Raw genomic sequence first — 17,160 nt, 5'->3', positions numbered from 1 at the left:
GTTAAACAACTTCCTTATACGAAAGGTAAAAACAAGTTGAGTTTGACTTACCATGATTTCTGGCCTTCCACCCATATTTAAGGGCCAGCTCTTTCCACGTGCGAGTGTCGGGCGTAGTAAAGTCCAAAATTTTCTGGACACACTGGTCTAAGCCTTCAACCCTAGGTAATACCCATCGAGTCATTGAGATAAATTAAAGAAGAAGGGCCAATAACAATATGGGGCGATCTTTAACGGAAGAAAAGACAAATGGGGAACTTACGTGTGCGGTTCCATAATTTCGGAAATGATGAAGCAATGGCTGAAATGATGTCACTAGTGGAAACTGCAATGAACCGTTCTATCCACCCGTAGTCATTATCATCATCTATTCTAAATAGCAGAGCATGGTGGCCACACTTGCTGAAATTTATCATTCCCTTGCGGAAGACCTTGGGGGAATAAGGATTCATCAATAGTGCTAGGGTTAGCTTCTCTCCCATCTCTTAGCATAGATGTCGAAGACAAGTGACTGTCCTCCACACAGAAGGACTTACTTTTGCTAGGCATACCTCGTAACGGATGTAGAACTCCACGATGATGGAGTCAAGCTCTCCACTCAAAATGAATGGCAAAGTGAAGGGATACGTAGAAAAATACGTAAAACCCTTATTGGGCAAGGTTATCCGCTTCGCCAGGTCAGGAGCGATAATGTCTAAATCTTGACAATGGCAGTCTTCCTTGACAAAAGAAATACTGGAAGGATGGATGGAAAAAGGGTATACGCTAACGACCCACATACGAGGGTGAGCGGAAGGATAATTCTCTTCAAAATCTTTAGTAGTGAAAAGACTTTTTGGGATGATGGATTTCACCATAGAAGGAGCAGCAACATCAGCTTTACCTATGTTCTTTGAAGAACTAGGATTTCTGGAAGAAGAAGTCATTTTTCATCAGAAAGGAAGGAAGGTTTTCTCTTAAAAAGAAGGTTAAAGAACAAAGTATAAGTTGAGTAAAGAGAGTTTGAGAAAGTTTAGAGAATTATGAAGTGTAAATGAAGAAGTTTGATGCGTATAAGTAAAGAATAGGCGGCCAAAATCGTGGCCATAATTACCTCGATAACTAGCAAAAGTGATGCTAAATCGTGGGATGACGCGTGCTCGGGGCATTAAATACGTAGAGACGTGCGTCTAATCAACCGCAGAAACTTTTCAGAGGGAGTCAGAGAATTTTCTGCCAAAAAAGGTATTTCTACCAACTTTCCGGTAACACAAAGTTATGTTACCGGAAAGCAGGGGGGACTATCTATATAAAGTAAAATATGTTTATATTAAATGATTGCATGAGAAAGTGACACGTGGAGCCGAAGATAGAAGGCAGTTGAATCCAGAGGCAATGATCTCGTTTGTTACCGAAGAGAATGATGCTCATAAGATGAAATAAATGCATGTCACTCGGTGACATTTAATAAAAAATATTCTACAACATTAAGTGTACGGCTCGTTATAGAGAATATGACATTCACTACCTGCCATTACACATTCTTCAATAGCCCTCATAATTATCATTAAAGATGGGCTTGATCCTAGGACTTTGTTCCCTAGGTGGACCTATAAATAGTAAACTCAATTATCATTGTAAGACACTAATTTTCTGACAAACATACACTACACTCTGTTCAAAGCTCATTATAATTTTATCTTCTTGTTCATTTATATCGTTATTATTGTTCCTAGGACATTGTTTCCTAGGTGCAGCTATAATTAGTGAGCTCTATTATCATTGTAAGACACGAATTTTCTGACAAACATACGCTACACTCTGTTCAAAGCTCAATATAATTTTATCTTCTCATTCATTTATATCGTTGTTATTGTCCCCTGAAGCCCTGCTCCCTGAATAACGATTTTTGTTGTTTTATCTCCATCTCAAGGCTAAGTATTATATTTTTATCTAATTTAATTATCATTTTGGGATTAAATTAATTAAGTTGTCTATAAAACACATATAAATTCAACCGTACTATTTTACGGGTGAACAATTCTCTCACTAAAATTTACACCAATAGTAAACCCTTGAGGGGTAGCCTAGAGGTTGAAGACCTGATAGAGACGATACTATGTGAATTCTTTTATTGAATGTCGTTAATTGTTGTTGTTTTGGCTCTATTTATATTTGGAGTTCCTTGACCTTCGTGTTCCATCACTTTAAATACTCCACCTTAGACCATAGCCTTCTAAAGCACTGGTTGGAAAATGAACTTGCAAGATCTGCAAAGATGCTTCTTCTGTTAGATTGAGGAGATAGGCACAGTACCTTTGTTCTTTCATACGAATTGTGGATTAGAGTGTGAAATATGATTTCACTGTAACGACAGTGGAAGAAATGAAGTCCAATGCTTGTATTAGCTTTTGTTTCCAAACTCAAATTAGGCATGTACTATGATTGATTGAATGAACGTTCCGAGGGCACTCCTATTAAGTTTGTTATATATAGAAATCGGTTGTTACATCAAATGACATTTTTCGTCTTTATCATCGTTACGTAATGATGAATTTAACAATATTATTTAATAAAATTTAAGTAATATTAAAAAAAATTAAAATAATAATACAATACAATACAATATATAATAACCATCCAAACAAGCTATTAGTGAATGACAATCTTATGCTATACCCTGAAAGCTAACATAACATGAGTGATGGTAATTTGAACGAAACTTTTTCTGTTATCGCTCAATAATGGTTAGCATACCTGCTACAGTTGCTTTGGTAGGGTGGATCTAGTGCTAGGGCATCGGGTTCATCGAAACACAAAACTACAATATTGTATCTGAGCATATTTTTTTTTTAAAAAATCTACTACATATATATCTATATTATATTAAAAGTGGGAAGCCCATAACTGAAAAGTTAAATTACATAAATACCCTTCTAAATAATTTAAATATAAAAAAATATAATTAATTAATAATATTTATTAAAAAGAAAAAACCCAATTTTATTTGACATGTCCTTTCCAAAAGGTTGTGTCTTTTTAGTAAGTAATTAAACGTCCTTTTTCAAATCTATTTAACCTCTAATTTAGTGGAAAATTATACTCCTATTTAAACATAAAGATACACATTCTCGTATTAAAGAAACGATTGATTAATAAATTTATTCTCTTCAATTAAGGTACATGCGTTTGTAATGCGTTAAAATGGTTAGACGACCACTATGCTTAATCCTTTTGTTATTACTAATTTGCTTGCTCATACCAAACTTCTTTTCGGTCTTTATATCATTTCAGATTATTTGGGTCACTAGAGTGAAGATAATTTTTTTTCCTTTTTTATTGGTTATGAATTTGTCTATGTGCGTTGGTTTATTCTTAAATTATTAAAATAACCTTTTCATAAAATATATATATATTTCGCGATAATAATCAAAAAAATACCTGAAAGATATTTTGTGTTCTTTCATCAATAATTAACTTTTACGAAATTGTTTGTCTAGAAGGAAAGAACTACTTATTTAAAAAAAAAAAACATAACTGATGCCTTGATTTAAAGGGTTGTGTTCCTTCAGATTAGAATAGATTTTCAAATGTTTTGCTTCACAGTTATTTTATCACACGTGATAGTAGCAATCTAAAATGAAAAACAAATAGTTGAATCAATTATTAGATTGATTTCCTTGTGCTGATCCTTTTTCTTTCATTTGCACACAGATAGGTATGAATTTTTGCTGTTACTTAACTGTATGCAGCTTTTGACTCTCCTCTATGGAAAAATGAGTATCCGTAGTAGTGGCACAACTGATATCATGGCGAACATTAATATGTAAACTGAAGGTACTACTGATTGTTTAGCATTTAGAACTAGCAATTACCACTCTAATGTTATAATTGTATTTACTTTAATAATTTAATTCACATTTGTTCAACTATTGCTGAATAATTAATTTCTAGTTAAAGGCTTTCAAGTAAAAATACTTCTTCTTAAAACACATTTTGTTATTCTTCATTCTACCAATGTTGAAGAATATATTCATTTTTTTTAAAGAAAAAAAATCTTATACTTCAATTCCAAATTTTTTTTCTTGAGTTCTTGTGGTATAAGAAATTAGTAAAGAATAGAAATTTAATTTTTTTGGTAGGTATTATATCCTGAGTATCGAATTTCTATTAAACTGTTTGCACAGTGTAGAGAAATTGCTATCCTCAAAATAGTTTCATTGGAAAAGGTGCTGCCTGCATTCCTTTAACATTTTAATTAAAATTCTTTGCATAATTTGATATTTGGATAATTTTTAATATTTCTACAATATGCAAGTGGTGGTGAAAATATGGATATCGTTTTAATAGTCACATTTATTGATAATGTTATCCACTAACCACTGCTCTTTTAATTCGGAAGAGGCATTACAACTTACGGAAGAAATATTTTATCTATATTTATAACTTCAAAAGTAAGATACCTTTATTGACTTTGATAAATAATTTTAAAGGTGAGTCATAAATTTATTTGTTCCAAGTTGAAGGGGAGTGCGACAATTTAATAGTCTTTAAAAAAAGTTTTTAGTCTTTTTTTGGCACAGGAATTTTGAATACTTAATTTCTTAACAATATTTAGCATAATTTTATGAGTTCTAGCTTTTTTGAACAGTATTTGATAGAAGTTTAAAAATCAGTATTTGACGTTAAAGTTGAAGTTGAAAAGAAGTTTAAAATTTTGTTTGATATAAATTTCATTTAAATAAGAAGTTAAACTTTTGTGAGTGATACGTTGCTTCTTTTGAGATAATGAAACTAAATCTTTAGCTTCAAAATCATTAGAGACAGAGAGAGACTTGCAATAAATATGTGTTCAAATACCTTAATAAATCAAACATAAATTCTTAAAGTCTGCATATATGATAAAAATTTAATATTTTGCAATACTAATTTTATAGTGATGTGAGATAAACGTGCAACTCACGTTCAAAAATACTAGTATAATAATAAGTACTTTAAAGGTCAAACTTATCAAATTAAAATCTTAAATTTAAATTTGTTTGTGCGCTTTGGTCGTATCATTGGGCTTCCTTAATAGAGATAAAAATCAACATCAATATGCACAATAAGTAGGGAGAAGTGCACGATTAGCCACTAATAACATATGTATTTACTTTTAAGCCATTGTTTAAAATGTCTTTAGTCTTTAGCTAATGCTTTAATAAACTTTACTTGCCCGAACGAAAATACCCTTCTACTTATAAAGTTCAGGACCAAGTGTCCTTAACTTTTGAACTTGTAACTCTAAGTTCAGGACTTTAGGACTACATGTCCTTAACTTTTTAACTTGTAACTCTAAGTTCAGGATTTCAGGACTACATGTCATTAACTTTTGAACTTGGAACTCGAAGTTCATGACCACATGTCCTTAATTTCTGTGCTTGTAACTCTAAATTAATGACTACTTGTCCTTAATTTTTGTGCTTGTAACCCTAAGTTATTGACTACTTGTCCTTAACTTATGAACTTGTAAGTCTAAGTTCAGGACCTATTGTCCTTAACTTTTGAGCTTGTTAGTCTAAGTTCAGGACCAAGTGTCCATAACTTTTGAACTTGTAACTGTAAGTTCAGGATCTATTGTCCTTAACTTTTGGGCTTCTTAGCCTAAGTTCAGGACCTATTGTCCTTAACTTTTGAACTTGTTAGTCTAAGTTCAGAATTTCAAGACTTATTGTCCTTAATTTTTGAACTTGTAACTGTAAGTTCAGGACCTATTGTCCTTAATTTTTGAGCTTGTTAGTCTAAGTTCAGGATCAAGTGTCCTTAACTTTTGAGCTTGTAAGTCTAAATTCAGGACCAAGTGTCCTTAACTTTTGAACTTGTAACTGTAAGTTCACGATCCATAACGTAACAGAAAACCAAAAATACATCAAAAAAATCACAAACCGAAATACATCTACCACCATAATTGCATACATCAAAAATTTTCATATAATTCACCACTTTCTAACATTTCCAATTTGATTCGTTTCATACATAAGAAAATTACAGAAAAAAATTTCAGATCTGCACTTGCTATTCCAATTTCTACTCGAATTTTCTTCTCGTAACTTGCAGAATCTTCCATTTTCTCTTGTATGCAAATTTTTTTAATTCGGATCACCAATGACAACTTTGAGCTGGAATTTCTGCAATGAGTTATCGAAGGTCAGTCTCTGCTACGAGCTATCGGACATCATGTCCTTAATATTTACACAACAAAGGATAAAAATATCTTTTCATATTAATTTTAAGAAAGCAATGACTATTTTTGCTCAACATTAAAAACACTGGATAAAAAGTAAATACCATATTAAAAAGTGACTATTCCACGCCATTTCTACCAATAAGTAGAGCACCTAAAGAGAAAATGATTTTCATCATAAAACAAAAAGACAAATAGAATGCACATACGGATTGATTTGGCTTACCTCCTGTACAAAATCAGTCAAGTTCTTCCAGTTTAGGTTTAATTTTTATGACACCTGTCCCTTCTAATTAAATCTAAAGGTCAATATTTATTTAACTAAAAACAGTCCATCAGACCATGTTTAAATAAAAAATCATTCCCTGGATCAGTACCAATTTGGCAAAGCATCCGAAAATACTGCTAGGAAAATCGTTCTGGTTGGAGAAAAGATATTTTCTTACCATAAAAATCATGGAGAAACGGAATTTCTATTTTGTAACCATTACAAACAAACGTATTATCAAAAAGTAAGAGTAACTCAAAATTTATTGTAGTTCGATGTTACGATCGCTTCAATTTTGTATGCAATTAAGTTTTCTGCTACCATTAAAGATCAAACTCTATATGATGTCGGAGGGTGCAAATAACACTAATGAATTTTAATTATATTGAAGAATTACTGGAATTATGAAAATGATACATAGGTGCAGATGGATGGGAAGCAAAATAAAGTAGAACATACAACTGGAAATTGAGTTTATCACCATAGAACAAAAAGATAATGGAGTACATATAATGTAACCTGCCCATCTAGAGCGCCAATAGCATATTTAACTCCTTTTATAAACTTTACCTTTATTCTCTACTAGCATTTGCACGTACGAAATTTTAAATTCATAAATTTGTAGACGTAACACAGATGTATGCTATAGAAATGAAATAACATTGAAAAAGAAGTAAACTTTGGAAAAGAGATACCATTGTTGCCCATGCAAATAATGTACGCAAAGTTTTAAAGAATCTGTTTTATGTTAGTTTTAAAAGTAAAGTGGCTTAGTGGGTAATTTCTTTAGTCATCTAAACGCCTTTTGGAGCAAGGAGACAAAAATTAATGGCAAATTAGGAAGAAGGTGACATGATTTTCCATATTGTTCTTGTCTGTATCATTCTTCTTCCCGCTCCTACATATATCTCAAAATTAAAAAGTTCCCACTCTTTTTCTGTGATCATAATTCATACTACTTAGTTGCAAAAACCTTTCATTTCTGTTCAATTTCCATGGCACCCATTGACCCACATTCCTTCGCCGATTCAGCCCACCCGCTCACTACTCATATTTCCCTCACTTTCTTTTTCGATTTTCCATCTTTCACCATTTCCTCTGCCACTCTTCTCTCACTCCCCACCCCTTACACTGGACCCCTCACTCTCGATACTCGCTATCTCTCTGTCTCCTCTGTGCTTGACCCACTTTCCCTTTCCCCTCTCCCTTTCTCCCTCTCTCCTGATTCCCCAATTCTTGGACAGTCACTCACCGTTTGTCTTTCTAACCAAACCCAAATCTTGATTCTCTCCAAAACTAGCCCTTCGAGTTCTGCCCTTCAGTGGCTTTCCCCTCCTCAGACATTCAACAAGACTCACCCTTATGTCTACACCCATTGCCAGCCCATTCACGCACGTTCGATCTTTCCTTGTCAGGACACACCCGCTGCGCGTGTCAAGTACGCTGCGAAGTTGAACATCCCCCGCCAATTATCAGCTGTTATGGCCGCCAGACACGTGGAGAGGCGGGACCCACTTCCCTCCGAGGTCCAAGGGGTCTGTGAGGATTCAGTGTGGTGTGGGGATGATAGGGTGGTGGAGGAGTTCGAGATGGAACAGCCTATTCCTCCCTATTTGTTTGCATTTGCTGTAGGAGAGTTGGGTTTCAGGGAGGTGGGACCCAGGACAAGGGTATATGCCGAGGCTGTTAATGAGGTGTTGGATGCTGCTGCTAAGGAGTTTGCTGGCACTGAAGAGATAATTCAGGTTGGGGAGAAGCTTTTTGGACCTTATGAATGGGAAAGGTTTGATCTTTTGGTGTTGCCTCCGAGTTTTCCTTTAGGAGGAATGGAGAATCCGAGGATGGTTTTCTTGACGCCCACGGTGATTAAGGGGGGGGACGCCAGTGGATCGCAGGTGGTGGCTCATGAGCTTGCTCATAGCTGGACAGGGAACTTGATCACAAACAAAAACAATGACCACTTTTGGTTGAATGAGGTACTATAGCTTATTGTATTAAGCACTTTAAAATAAGACATGAAAAGTATAGGAAAATGCTTAATTTATAGAATGGTTAAGTTGTCTTTCCTATTCTCTAAATAAATTTACACCAATAGAAGGGGTAGCCTAGAGGTTGAAGAGTCTGATAGAGACGAATTCTTCTATTGAATGTCGTTAATTGTTTTTGTTTTGGCTCTATTTACATTTGGAGTTCCTTGACCTTTGTGTTCCATCACTTTAAAAACTCCACCTTAGACCATAGCCTTCTAAAGCACTTTTGTTCTTTCATATGAATTGTGGATTAGAGTGTGAAATATGATTTCGCTATAACGACAGTGGAATAAATGAAGTCCAATGCTTATATTAACTTCTGTCTGCAAAATCAAACTTAGGCATGTACTATGAATCTATGATTAACTAATGTTCTGAGGGCACTCCTATTAAGTTTGTTATAGAAAAGAGGGATTCTTTCGTTCTTTCTTTCAATAATTAACAATGTAATAAGTTAGACTGATTCTGGTGTTTGAAGGGTTTTACAACATATGCAGAGCGAAGAATTGTTGAGGCTGTGCAAGGCGAGGAAATAGCTTCATTAAATATTGGAATTGGTTGGAAGGGACTTGTTAAGGAAATGGAAAGATTCAAGGATAACATGGAGTTCACCAAGTTAAAGACAAATCAGGCAGGTGTCGACCCGGATGATGTGTGCTCTGTAGTTCCGTATGAAAAAGGCTTCCAGTTTTTACAGCGCATTGAGAGACAGGTTGGTAGATCATCTAGTCTAGGAGGTATTCTACTTTCTACTTGCAAGAACGAACTTAACTTTTTGTCCACTTTCATTTCTCAGATTGGAAGACCTGCTTTTGATGAATTTCTGAAGAAGTATATTGCTGCCTTCAAGTTTCAATCTATTGACACCGATATGTTTCTCAATTTCCTTAAAGTTAATGTCCCTGGAATAGAGAACAAGATTGATTGAAACTTTGGACCGAAGGCACAGGGATCTCTCCAGATGCCATAGAACCAGTTTCTAACATCTATTCAAAGATTGTTTCACTCGCTAATGAGTTCAAGCTAGGTAGGACGCCAATAGAGGATGAAGTTGCTGACTGGAAAGGACAGGAATGGGAGCTTTACCTCGAGAACCTGCCTAAATCTGTTGAAGCATCTCAGGTAGTAACTGGCCATTAAATGAGAAGTTTCCCTCAGTAAATTGGCAAATTATTTCTTTTCCCATTTGATGAAGTGTGTGCTTTTTCCTTATTTTCTAGTGATAAATCTGATTTAACATTTTGAAAACTTTTTTTACTTTATACAGTGCTGAATCCTCTATCTGTTATTAGTTGATTGTTATTTGTGGTCACACACCTATATACATAAATTTCTTGGATAGACCATAGAAAAATATGTACATATACCATGTCCATATATGTTGCTCCTTTTGTAAATTCCTTTTACCTATGGATCTCTAACATGATGAATTGTCAACTGTTTCTTCTCTCTTGCTGGTCTTGGTGCTTGACTGCAGCCTATCTCATTTTACAACTAAAATTTGTTTCTACAAATTTAAGCAGCAGGCAAATTGATTCAAATGTTTGTTCATCATGCATGTCGTCAGTCGATTCGAACACATGCACCATAGGATTGTGCTGCTTCTTCTCTGTGCTTGTACATGTCCCCATGATTTCGTGGACAGCATTTTAAAAATAAAATAAAATTCAAGTCGACAATGTTGTCTGTTCATTCTTTGTTGTTCCCCCCAATTCTTATCATTTATGTTCTCATTCTTTTAACTATTATTTCCATTTCTTTAACTCATGATTATGTTTCTAATCAAGTAATAAAATCTAGTGCTGGAAGACGTCCACCTCAGTTGATGGTTTTGCACCCCCTACCTCACTGCTAGGAAAATGTCTTGCCTTGCACTCTTGCCTTTAAGATATTGCTTGAACACCCCTATTCCGAAATGGAAAATAGTCGTTCTAAGTCACTTTGTGCTATTTTCAGGTCAGAGCATTAGATGCTGTCTATCATCTTTCTGAATCAAAAAACTATGAGGTCAAGGTAGCTTTTCTTCAGATAGCCATTTCAGCAAGGTGCAGAGAATACTATGGTGTGGTAGAAAAAACTCTGAAAGAAATTGGCAGGATATTGTACCTTCGTCCGCTCTACACTGCACTTGTGCAAGGTGCTGGAAAGGAAGAAGACAGAGTTTTCGCTAGAAGGGTATTCTCGGAAGCCTGTGATTGTTATCACCCCATAGCTCATGCTGTCATTGAAGCTACTCTTGCCAAACATATTTGAAGTTTGTGTGAAGCCAAACCTTGCTAATGTAATCCTAATGTAAAATAAAAACATGTTTAGCAGCTAATGTAATTCGAGGTTTGTGTAAAGCCAAACCTTGCTAATATAAAATAAAAAGGAAAGCAGTGAAATTTTTGCTACCTTGAATTGTGAAAAATGCTTCTCCAAGAAAAACATTTCTACCAAAAGTGGAAAGATGACTTCCCTCCTCAGTTATGAGCTTGAAATCATTTTTCTTTAGACTTATATCATAACTCTTACTATCACTTAGTATTTTGAAAAATAACACTTATCAACCTTGCAAGATATAAGAGATATCTTGAAAAAAATGTCACCATACCTTCTGTAGGATTACCATATCTCACCAACTTTTATATCAAACCAAACACTAGAAAATAAGCCGAAAGAATTATTTTTCAAGATGAAAAAGCTTTCCCCCAAATGCACTCTGAATTTTCCCTAATGGACAAACTTCAAGAAAGGTGACTACCCCCCCCCCCCCCCCCCCCCTAAAAAACTCATATATTGAACTCATAGAGTTTAAATCCTGGTCCGCCTCTAACTAAACGGGAAATCTTGAAACCATGTATGAATGCTTGGCTCTTTGTTCATAATGAAGAAATTCCAGCTGCTTTGAAGCCTTATAGAACTTTCCAGAAGGAGAAAAAGTTGGAAGAAAATGACTTTACTGGGGCTGTTTTTGAAGGGAAGTTTATGGTCCTGATGAGTTTAAAGCCCTTGAGAACTTTCTTAGTCGGCTGAGATTTATGCCAAGATTTTGGGGTCTAATGAAGAGTCCTGCATTTGCTGTTGTTGGGACTCTAAAGGCTGTAGCAAGGAATATTGTCATGATGCTTCAGGCTTATGTGAAGAAGTTGGAAGAAGTGGAGTTCAATAAGTGGTTTTATGGCTGGCAATATGGTAAGTTAATGTTTGTCTGTCAATTCGATTCAATTTTTTTAGAATTTGTGGAAATGGAATTTTGTAAATCTAGTTTTCTCGAGATATTTGATAATTAGTTTCTGATTATTCTTCCTAGTCGTGTGGTTAGCGTTGTGGATATAATGGTAACCATTTACTGGAACTAGGGCGTGTTATGTTATGTACTAACTAATGTGTACCTTTATGATATATATATAAGTGGAGTCTTGTTTTGACTGAATGAGAAATTGATCTATTGTTGTTAGAGTTTTCAGCTTTAAAATGTGGTGCGTTGTTTCTAAAATGATGATGGACTGAATGAATCAACTAAGATGTTGATGAAAAAATGGTCTGCCCAGGCCTTAGCTTAACCAACATTTCTTTTTAGTTCCGTTCCCCGGCATGCTAAACAAGAAAAAAAGGAACAATAAGAAGAAAAGAGTTTGATTTCTCATTTCTCAATGTATTTTTGATGAATGAGAAAAATATATCTTTTGTGTTCTAGTTCTTCTGAGCTCACAGGTTAAGGATTATAGCTCCTTAGTCTTCCCGCAAAAAGCAAAGCATCAAAGACCTATGTCCTCTAGGTAGGAATTAAGGTGTGCCTTCACCTAAAATATGGTGGCTTCCTCTTTCCATTAATTACTCTTTGTTTTCGTATCGTAATTTCAGCCTTTATATGTACCAAGTGATATATGCATCTTGTACTTACTAGTTACTCCTAACAATACTAGATTTCAACTGATATTTTCTAGAAATCGAGTCTTGTGTTAGGCTGCTTTGATTTCCTTTTCTCTTGTAATCTACCCCATCTCGACCTAGTCCTCCTAGCTTCCTGTTCCTATAGCATACATTTGTGCATGTGCTTGTGTGATTTGAATCTAATGAAATAGCTTTCTTCAAAGTTTCCATGCCACAAGGTTTTTATAAATCTTAGCATGGTGCATTATCTCTGCTTTAAAGTTTGATTTCCATGAGTGCTATTTCCTTATATGTGTCTAAGCCAAGTGCATAGGTTTGTTTTTTGTTATAAAGCTGAACCTTGGAATGGCGAGCATTCTGATGATAGATCCGTAGTTACCTTTGTTCAGTGTAGCTTCTCTAGACAGGTAGATACAAGTGTATTCTAAGAACTTTTGGAGGATGTCACTATAAACCTAATTTTTAAAATGCTGCATGTCATTTCTTATCACAAAAATTCTTGTGAGAACACTAAAATCACCAGGTCAACTGCTTCTGTGATGCCACATACACATAGAGACGATTTTTTTTGATAGGTGATGCCATATAGAGATGATAAAATCTTGTATCGGTCCATCAGCTGGAACTAGTTATTTCTGGTAATGTTAATGTGTGTGACTGTGTATCTCTAGAACTGGACCAGAATTTGTCCAGCTGTAGTTCTAGAACTCATCATATTCAGCAGTTCTTTGTCCATTAAGATGTTTTCCACTTGATATTTGGTTTTTGATTGGGGCAATAATTCATCCAAGTCCAAAATGCTTGTCTACTAGAATTTGCTATTGAGGAAAAATATTGATTTGCTAGAGTGTGCCTAAATATTTTCAAAACTATAACATGATGTTTTAAATTTACGATCTTATTCTTCTTGTGTACTACTGAAGAAGTAACTTCTCAAGGTTTGTGATGAAAAATGATTACATTGATCGAGAGAGTGAGAGAGAGAAGGTTAAGGGTGAGGTTTTACTCAAACAGAAAGGCAGATATAAGATGTCTTGTAGGTTTAGATCTTAAAAGTGATGTTCCCATGTCCAAAGTGTAAATTTCCTTCTCCCTCTTAACTAATGGGAGGAGCTTACTTTTGGGACTATGCGATGAGAAGGTGTATGTCTTGCTAAACACATAAAACCTTAACACAAGAAAGTGACGAAGTAGCAGAATACAGCACCAGCGGAGCATACAAAGGTAACAACATCCATAATAATGAATGCTTTAAAAGCTACTTTCCTTATTAGAATTGCCATCCCCTGATTAGGTACAGTGTTGCTAGACGAGATTGTCAGTGCCATACGGGAAAACCAATATCAAGAACAATTGAGAGAACAAAAATGAGAATTGAGAATGAAAGAAAGCTTGATTGCATTAATGAAAGCTATTGCAGAAAAACAATGCGGTGTCGAGGGGAAGAGACACCAGTACAAAAAATTGTTTGCTTGCTAGAAAGTTTGATTGCTTGATCCCCCAAATAGTGCTTAAAAAAAATAAACCAAAGTTACAAGGCTAGACTTAACTAAGCTAGAGAAACATAATGGAACTACATGAAATAAAACTACTCTATATTTACAATGAAAAGAACTTAGTTTTCTACAAGGTAGAAACAGGTCCTCAGCAACATTGTCTTTGGTATCACGGTCTCCGCGCACGACGTTGTATGCACGCGGGCGCTGTTGGCATTTGCCTGCGGCTAGGCACTGTCGGTGGGGCGACAGAGGCACATGCGCACTTGTCACTTGGCGCAACCAAGACCACGGGACCGTCCGTGACGCTAGGCGTTATGAGGCTTGCTAGGACGCCAGGGGGCGCACCCAAAGAGTCATGGGGCATGGCTAAATCATTTTTTTGTTTTCTTTCTCACTTTTCTCTTCCTGTTGTTGTGTCTGGTCCTTTGTTTTCACTTTTTCCTTTGGCTTTGCTTTGTCCTGCAGCCCTATCTTGAAATCACGTCTTCCGATTCTACAAACTTGAAGCAAATGGGCATTCTATTCTGTCCTATAATTGTTATCCAATGTCATTGTTTGCCTCCCAAAGTTCATGGATGATGACAGTTTTGTCTAATAGTGTGATGATCCAAAAGGTCATCACTTGTTTTAAAAGTTAAATCTGTGTTCCGAGGTCTTGAAAACCTTTTTTTGTCTCACCTTTATTTGCTTGCGCAGTCCGGACACATTTCCGGAAAGCTTTTGTGTGAAATTTAAGAAAAATAATAAAATTGGCCTTTAAAATTGATTAAAGTTGACTTTGGTCAATATTCTTGGTAAACGGGTCCGGACCAGTGATTTGACGGTCCCGGAGGGTCCGTAGGAAAATATGGGACTTGGGCGTGAGCCCGGGATTGAATTCCGAGGTCCCTAGCCCGAGAAATGAATTTTTGAAAGAAATTGTTTAACTGAAATTGCAAGAGTTTTTGGAAAGTTAACGATGTTTGAATTTGATAGTATCGGGCCAGTATTTTGGTTTCGGAGCCCGGTACAGGTTTAATATGGTATTTGAGTTGTGCCTGTAAAATTTGGTAAGAAACGGAGGTCATATGACGTGTTTCGGACCCTCGGTTGTACAATTTGAAACTTTAAGAGTTCTTGAGATTTTCCTTTGATTTTGATGCTAAACTCGTAGTTCTAGGTATTATTTTGGTGATTTGATCGCACGAGTAAGTCCGTATGATGTTCTTAGGTTTGTGTGCAAGTTTGGTTTGGAGCCCCAAGGGCTCGGGTGAGTTTCGGGATGTTTTGGACTTAGAGATTTCTGCTGTCTTGGTTGTTGCAGGTGCACAGGTATTTTCTTCTTCGCGTTCGCGAAGGTACTCTCGCGAACGCGAAGTGTAAAAATTGTCTGAAAGAAATTCCTTCTACGCGAACGCGAGGCACAGTTGGCGAACGCGGAGTGTTGGGGGCATTACCCTTCGCGAACGCGACCTAGCTATCGTGAAGGTGAAGGCCTTTCTAGCAGGGACCTGGTGGAGGGTAAAATACTCTACGCGAACGCTGCGATTGGCTCGCGAACGTGAAGGTCAGGGGGGTGAACCTTCGCGAAAACGTACAATATCTCGCGAATACGAAGGCTCTTCTAGCCAAAGCTTCGTGAACGCGAAGAAGGTTTGCCCAGCGAATTAAAAACAGAACCTAGGTCGGGATTTCTTCAAAATTTCATATCTCCTTCCCTAAAATCAGACCTTGGGCAATTTTTGAAGAAAAGTTTCAACACCAAATCATTGGTATGTGTTCTTAAACCCATTTCTTTCATTTTTCATCAACACCCATTAGATTTCTAGGCCTAAATCTTGTTCTTTAAGGGTAGAAATTAGGGATTTTAAGAGAATTAGGAATTTTAGAAATTTGGGAATTTAGACCTCGATTTGGGGTCGGATTCCAAAACTAATTGCATATTTGGGCTTGTAGGTGAATGAGTTTTGGTTCGAACCTCGAGTTTTGATTGAGCAGGCTCGGGTCGGGTTTTGACTTTTTGGAAGAATGTTGTGATATCTGTAATTTTTCATTTGAGTTGGTTTCTTTGGCTTCAATTAATGTTATAAGTTAATATTGACTAGATACAATTGAATTGGAAGAGGAATCAAAAGGAAAGCGGTATTTGAGACTTGAGTTTGGCCGTGGAATTCGAGGTAAGTGTTTGGCCTAACCTTAGTTTGAGGAAATAGGTGTTGTGTCTTATTTTCTATGTGTTAGTGTCGAGTACGACGTATATGTGAGGTGACGAGTATCTATACGTGTCAAGCATGCTCGTAAGGCTTATATTAATATTGTTGTGGCTTCATTATCTATTATTCATGCTTAAATTGATGATTAGAACTGTGGAACAAGCTTATGATAAATCCTTGGTAATTCACCATTGTTGAGTATTGGTTCAAGTTTAGGTTTATTTTGTGAAGTAACTGTTGAAACTAGATTGGTTATAGCTGATTCCCTTGCCGGGATGATATTGCTTCTATTATTGACTCCATTGCCGGGACGGTATTGTTTCTATTTGATGTTTATATTGTTGATTCCCTTGCCGGGATGTTATCATTGTATTTGTTTGAGTAATAAGAGTGTAAAGTACGAAGGGTGATGCGTGAATGATATTGTGAGTGATAATGCACGAAGGGTGATATCGTGCTGATATTATGAGTGTTAATGCACGAAGGGTGATGCTGTGCCATATTAATAAAATTAAAAGCATGAAGGGTGATATCGTGCCATGATCTGAGAGAGTAAAAGCACGAAGGAAAATGTCGTGCCGATTCTGTTGATTCTACAGTGAGGACGAGAGTAAAAACACGAAGGGTGATGTCGTGAACTTGTTTCTGTGTTATTATTTCCGTTGCTTCAAGTTTGATGTTTACTTTGTCGCTTTACCTTATCGTTGTCATAACCTGATATCTCCCTCAGCATGTTCTCTTTTTTCTGTCTTATTCTGTTAATTCTTGCTATTATTTCTTCTCGTATATGATTAAATTGCACATGTTTATATGGTTGTTGTGCTAGCCTCGTCACTACTTCGCCGAGGTTAGGCTCGACAGTTACCAGCACATGAGGTCTGTTGTACTGATACCACACTCTGCACTCTTATGTGCAGATCTCAGTACTGGACCCTACGGACCGTAGTTCGAGGTTGCTGCTTTCAGTCCAGTGGAGACCCGAGGTAGTCCTGCAGGCGTCCGCAGCCCTTGACGTCCCCTTCTATCATATTCCATTCTGTTTTTATCTATTTTAGAGACATACTTATATTTCCTATTCAGTTCATTGTTTGTA

The 17,160-nt window shown here is 36.1% G+C and overlaps 1 pseudogene; it reads left to right on the top strand.

Moving 5' to 3' along the window:
- The first annotated feature begins 7,361 nt into the window (after nucleotides 1-7,361).
- LOC107769631 (leucine aminopeptidase-like) lies at nucleotides 7,362-11,149 on the top strand (annotated as a pseudogene).
- The last annotated feature ends 6,011 nt before the right edge of the window (nucleotides 11,150-17,160 follow it).

This window comes from Nicotiana tabacum, chromosome 11, assembly GCF_000715075.1.
Source record: "Nicotiana tabacum cultivar K326 chromosome 11, ASM71507v2, whole genome shotgun sequence".
In the NCBI taxonomy this organism is placed as follows: Eukaryota; Viridiplantae; Streptophyta; class Magnoliopsida; order Solanales; family Solanaceae; genus Nicotiana; species Nicotiana tabacum.
Note: the sequence above shows the minus strand (reverse complement) of the source record. Positions and strands in the feature narration are given on the sequence as shown.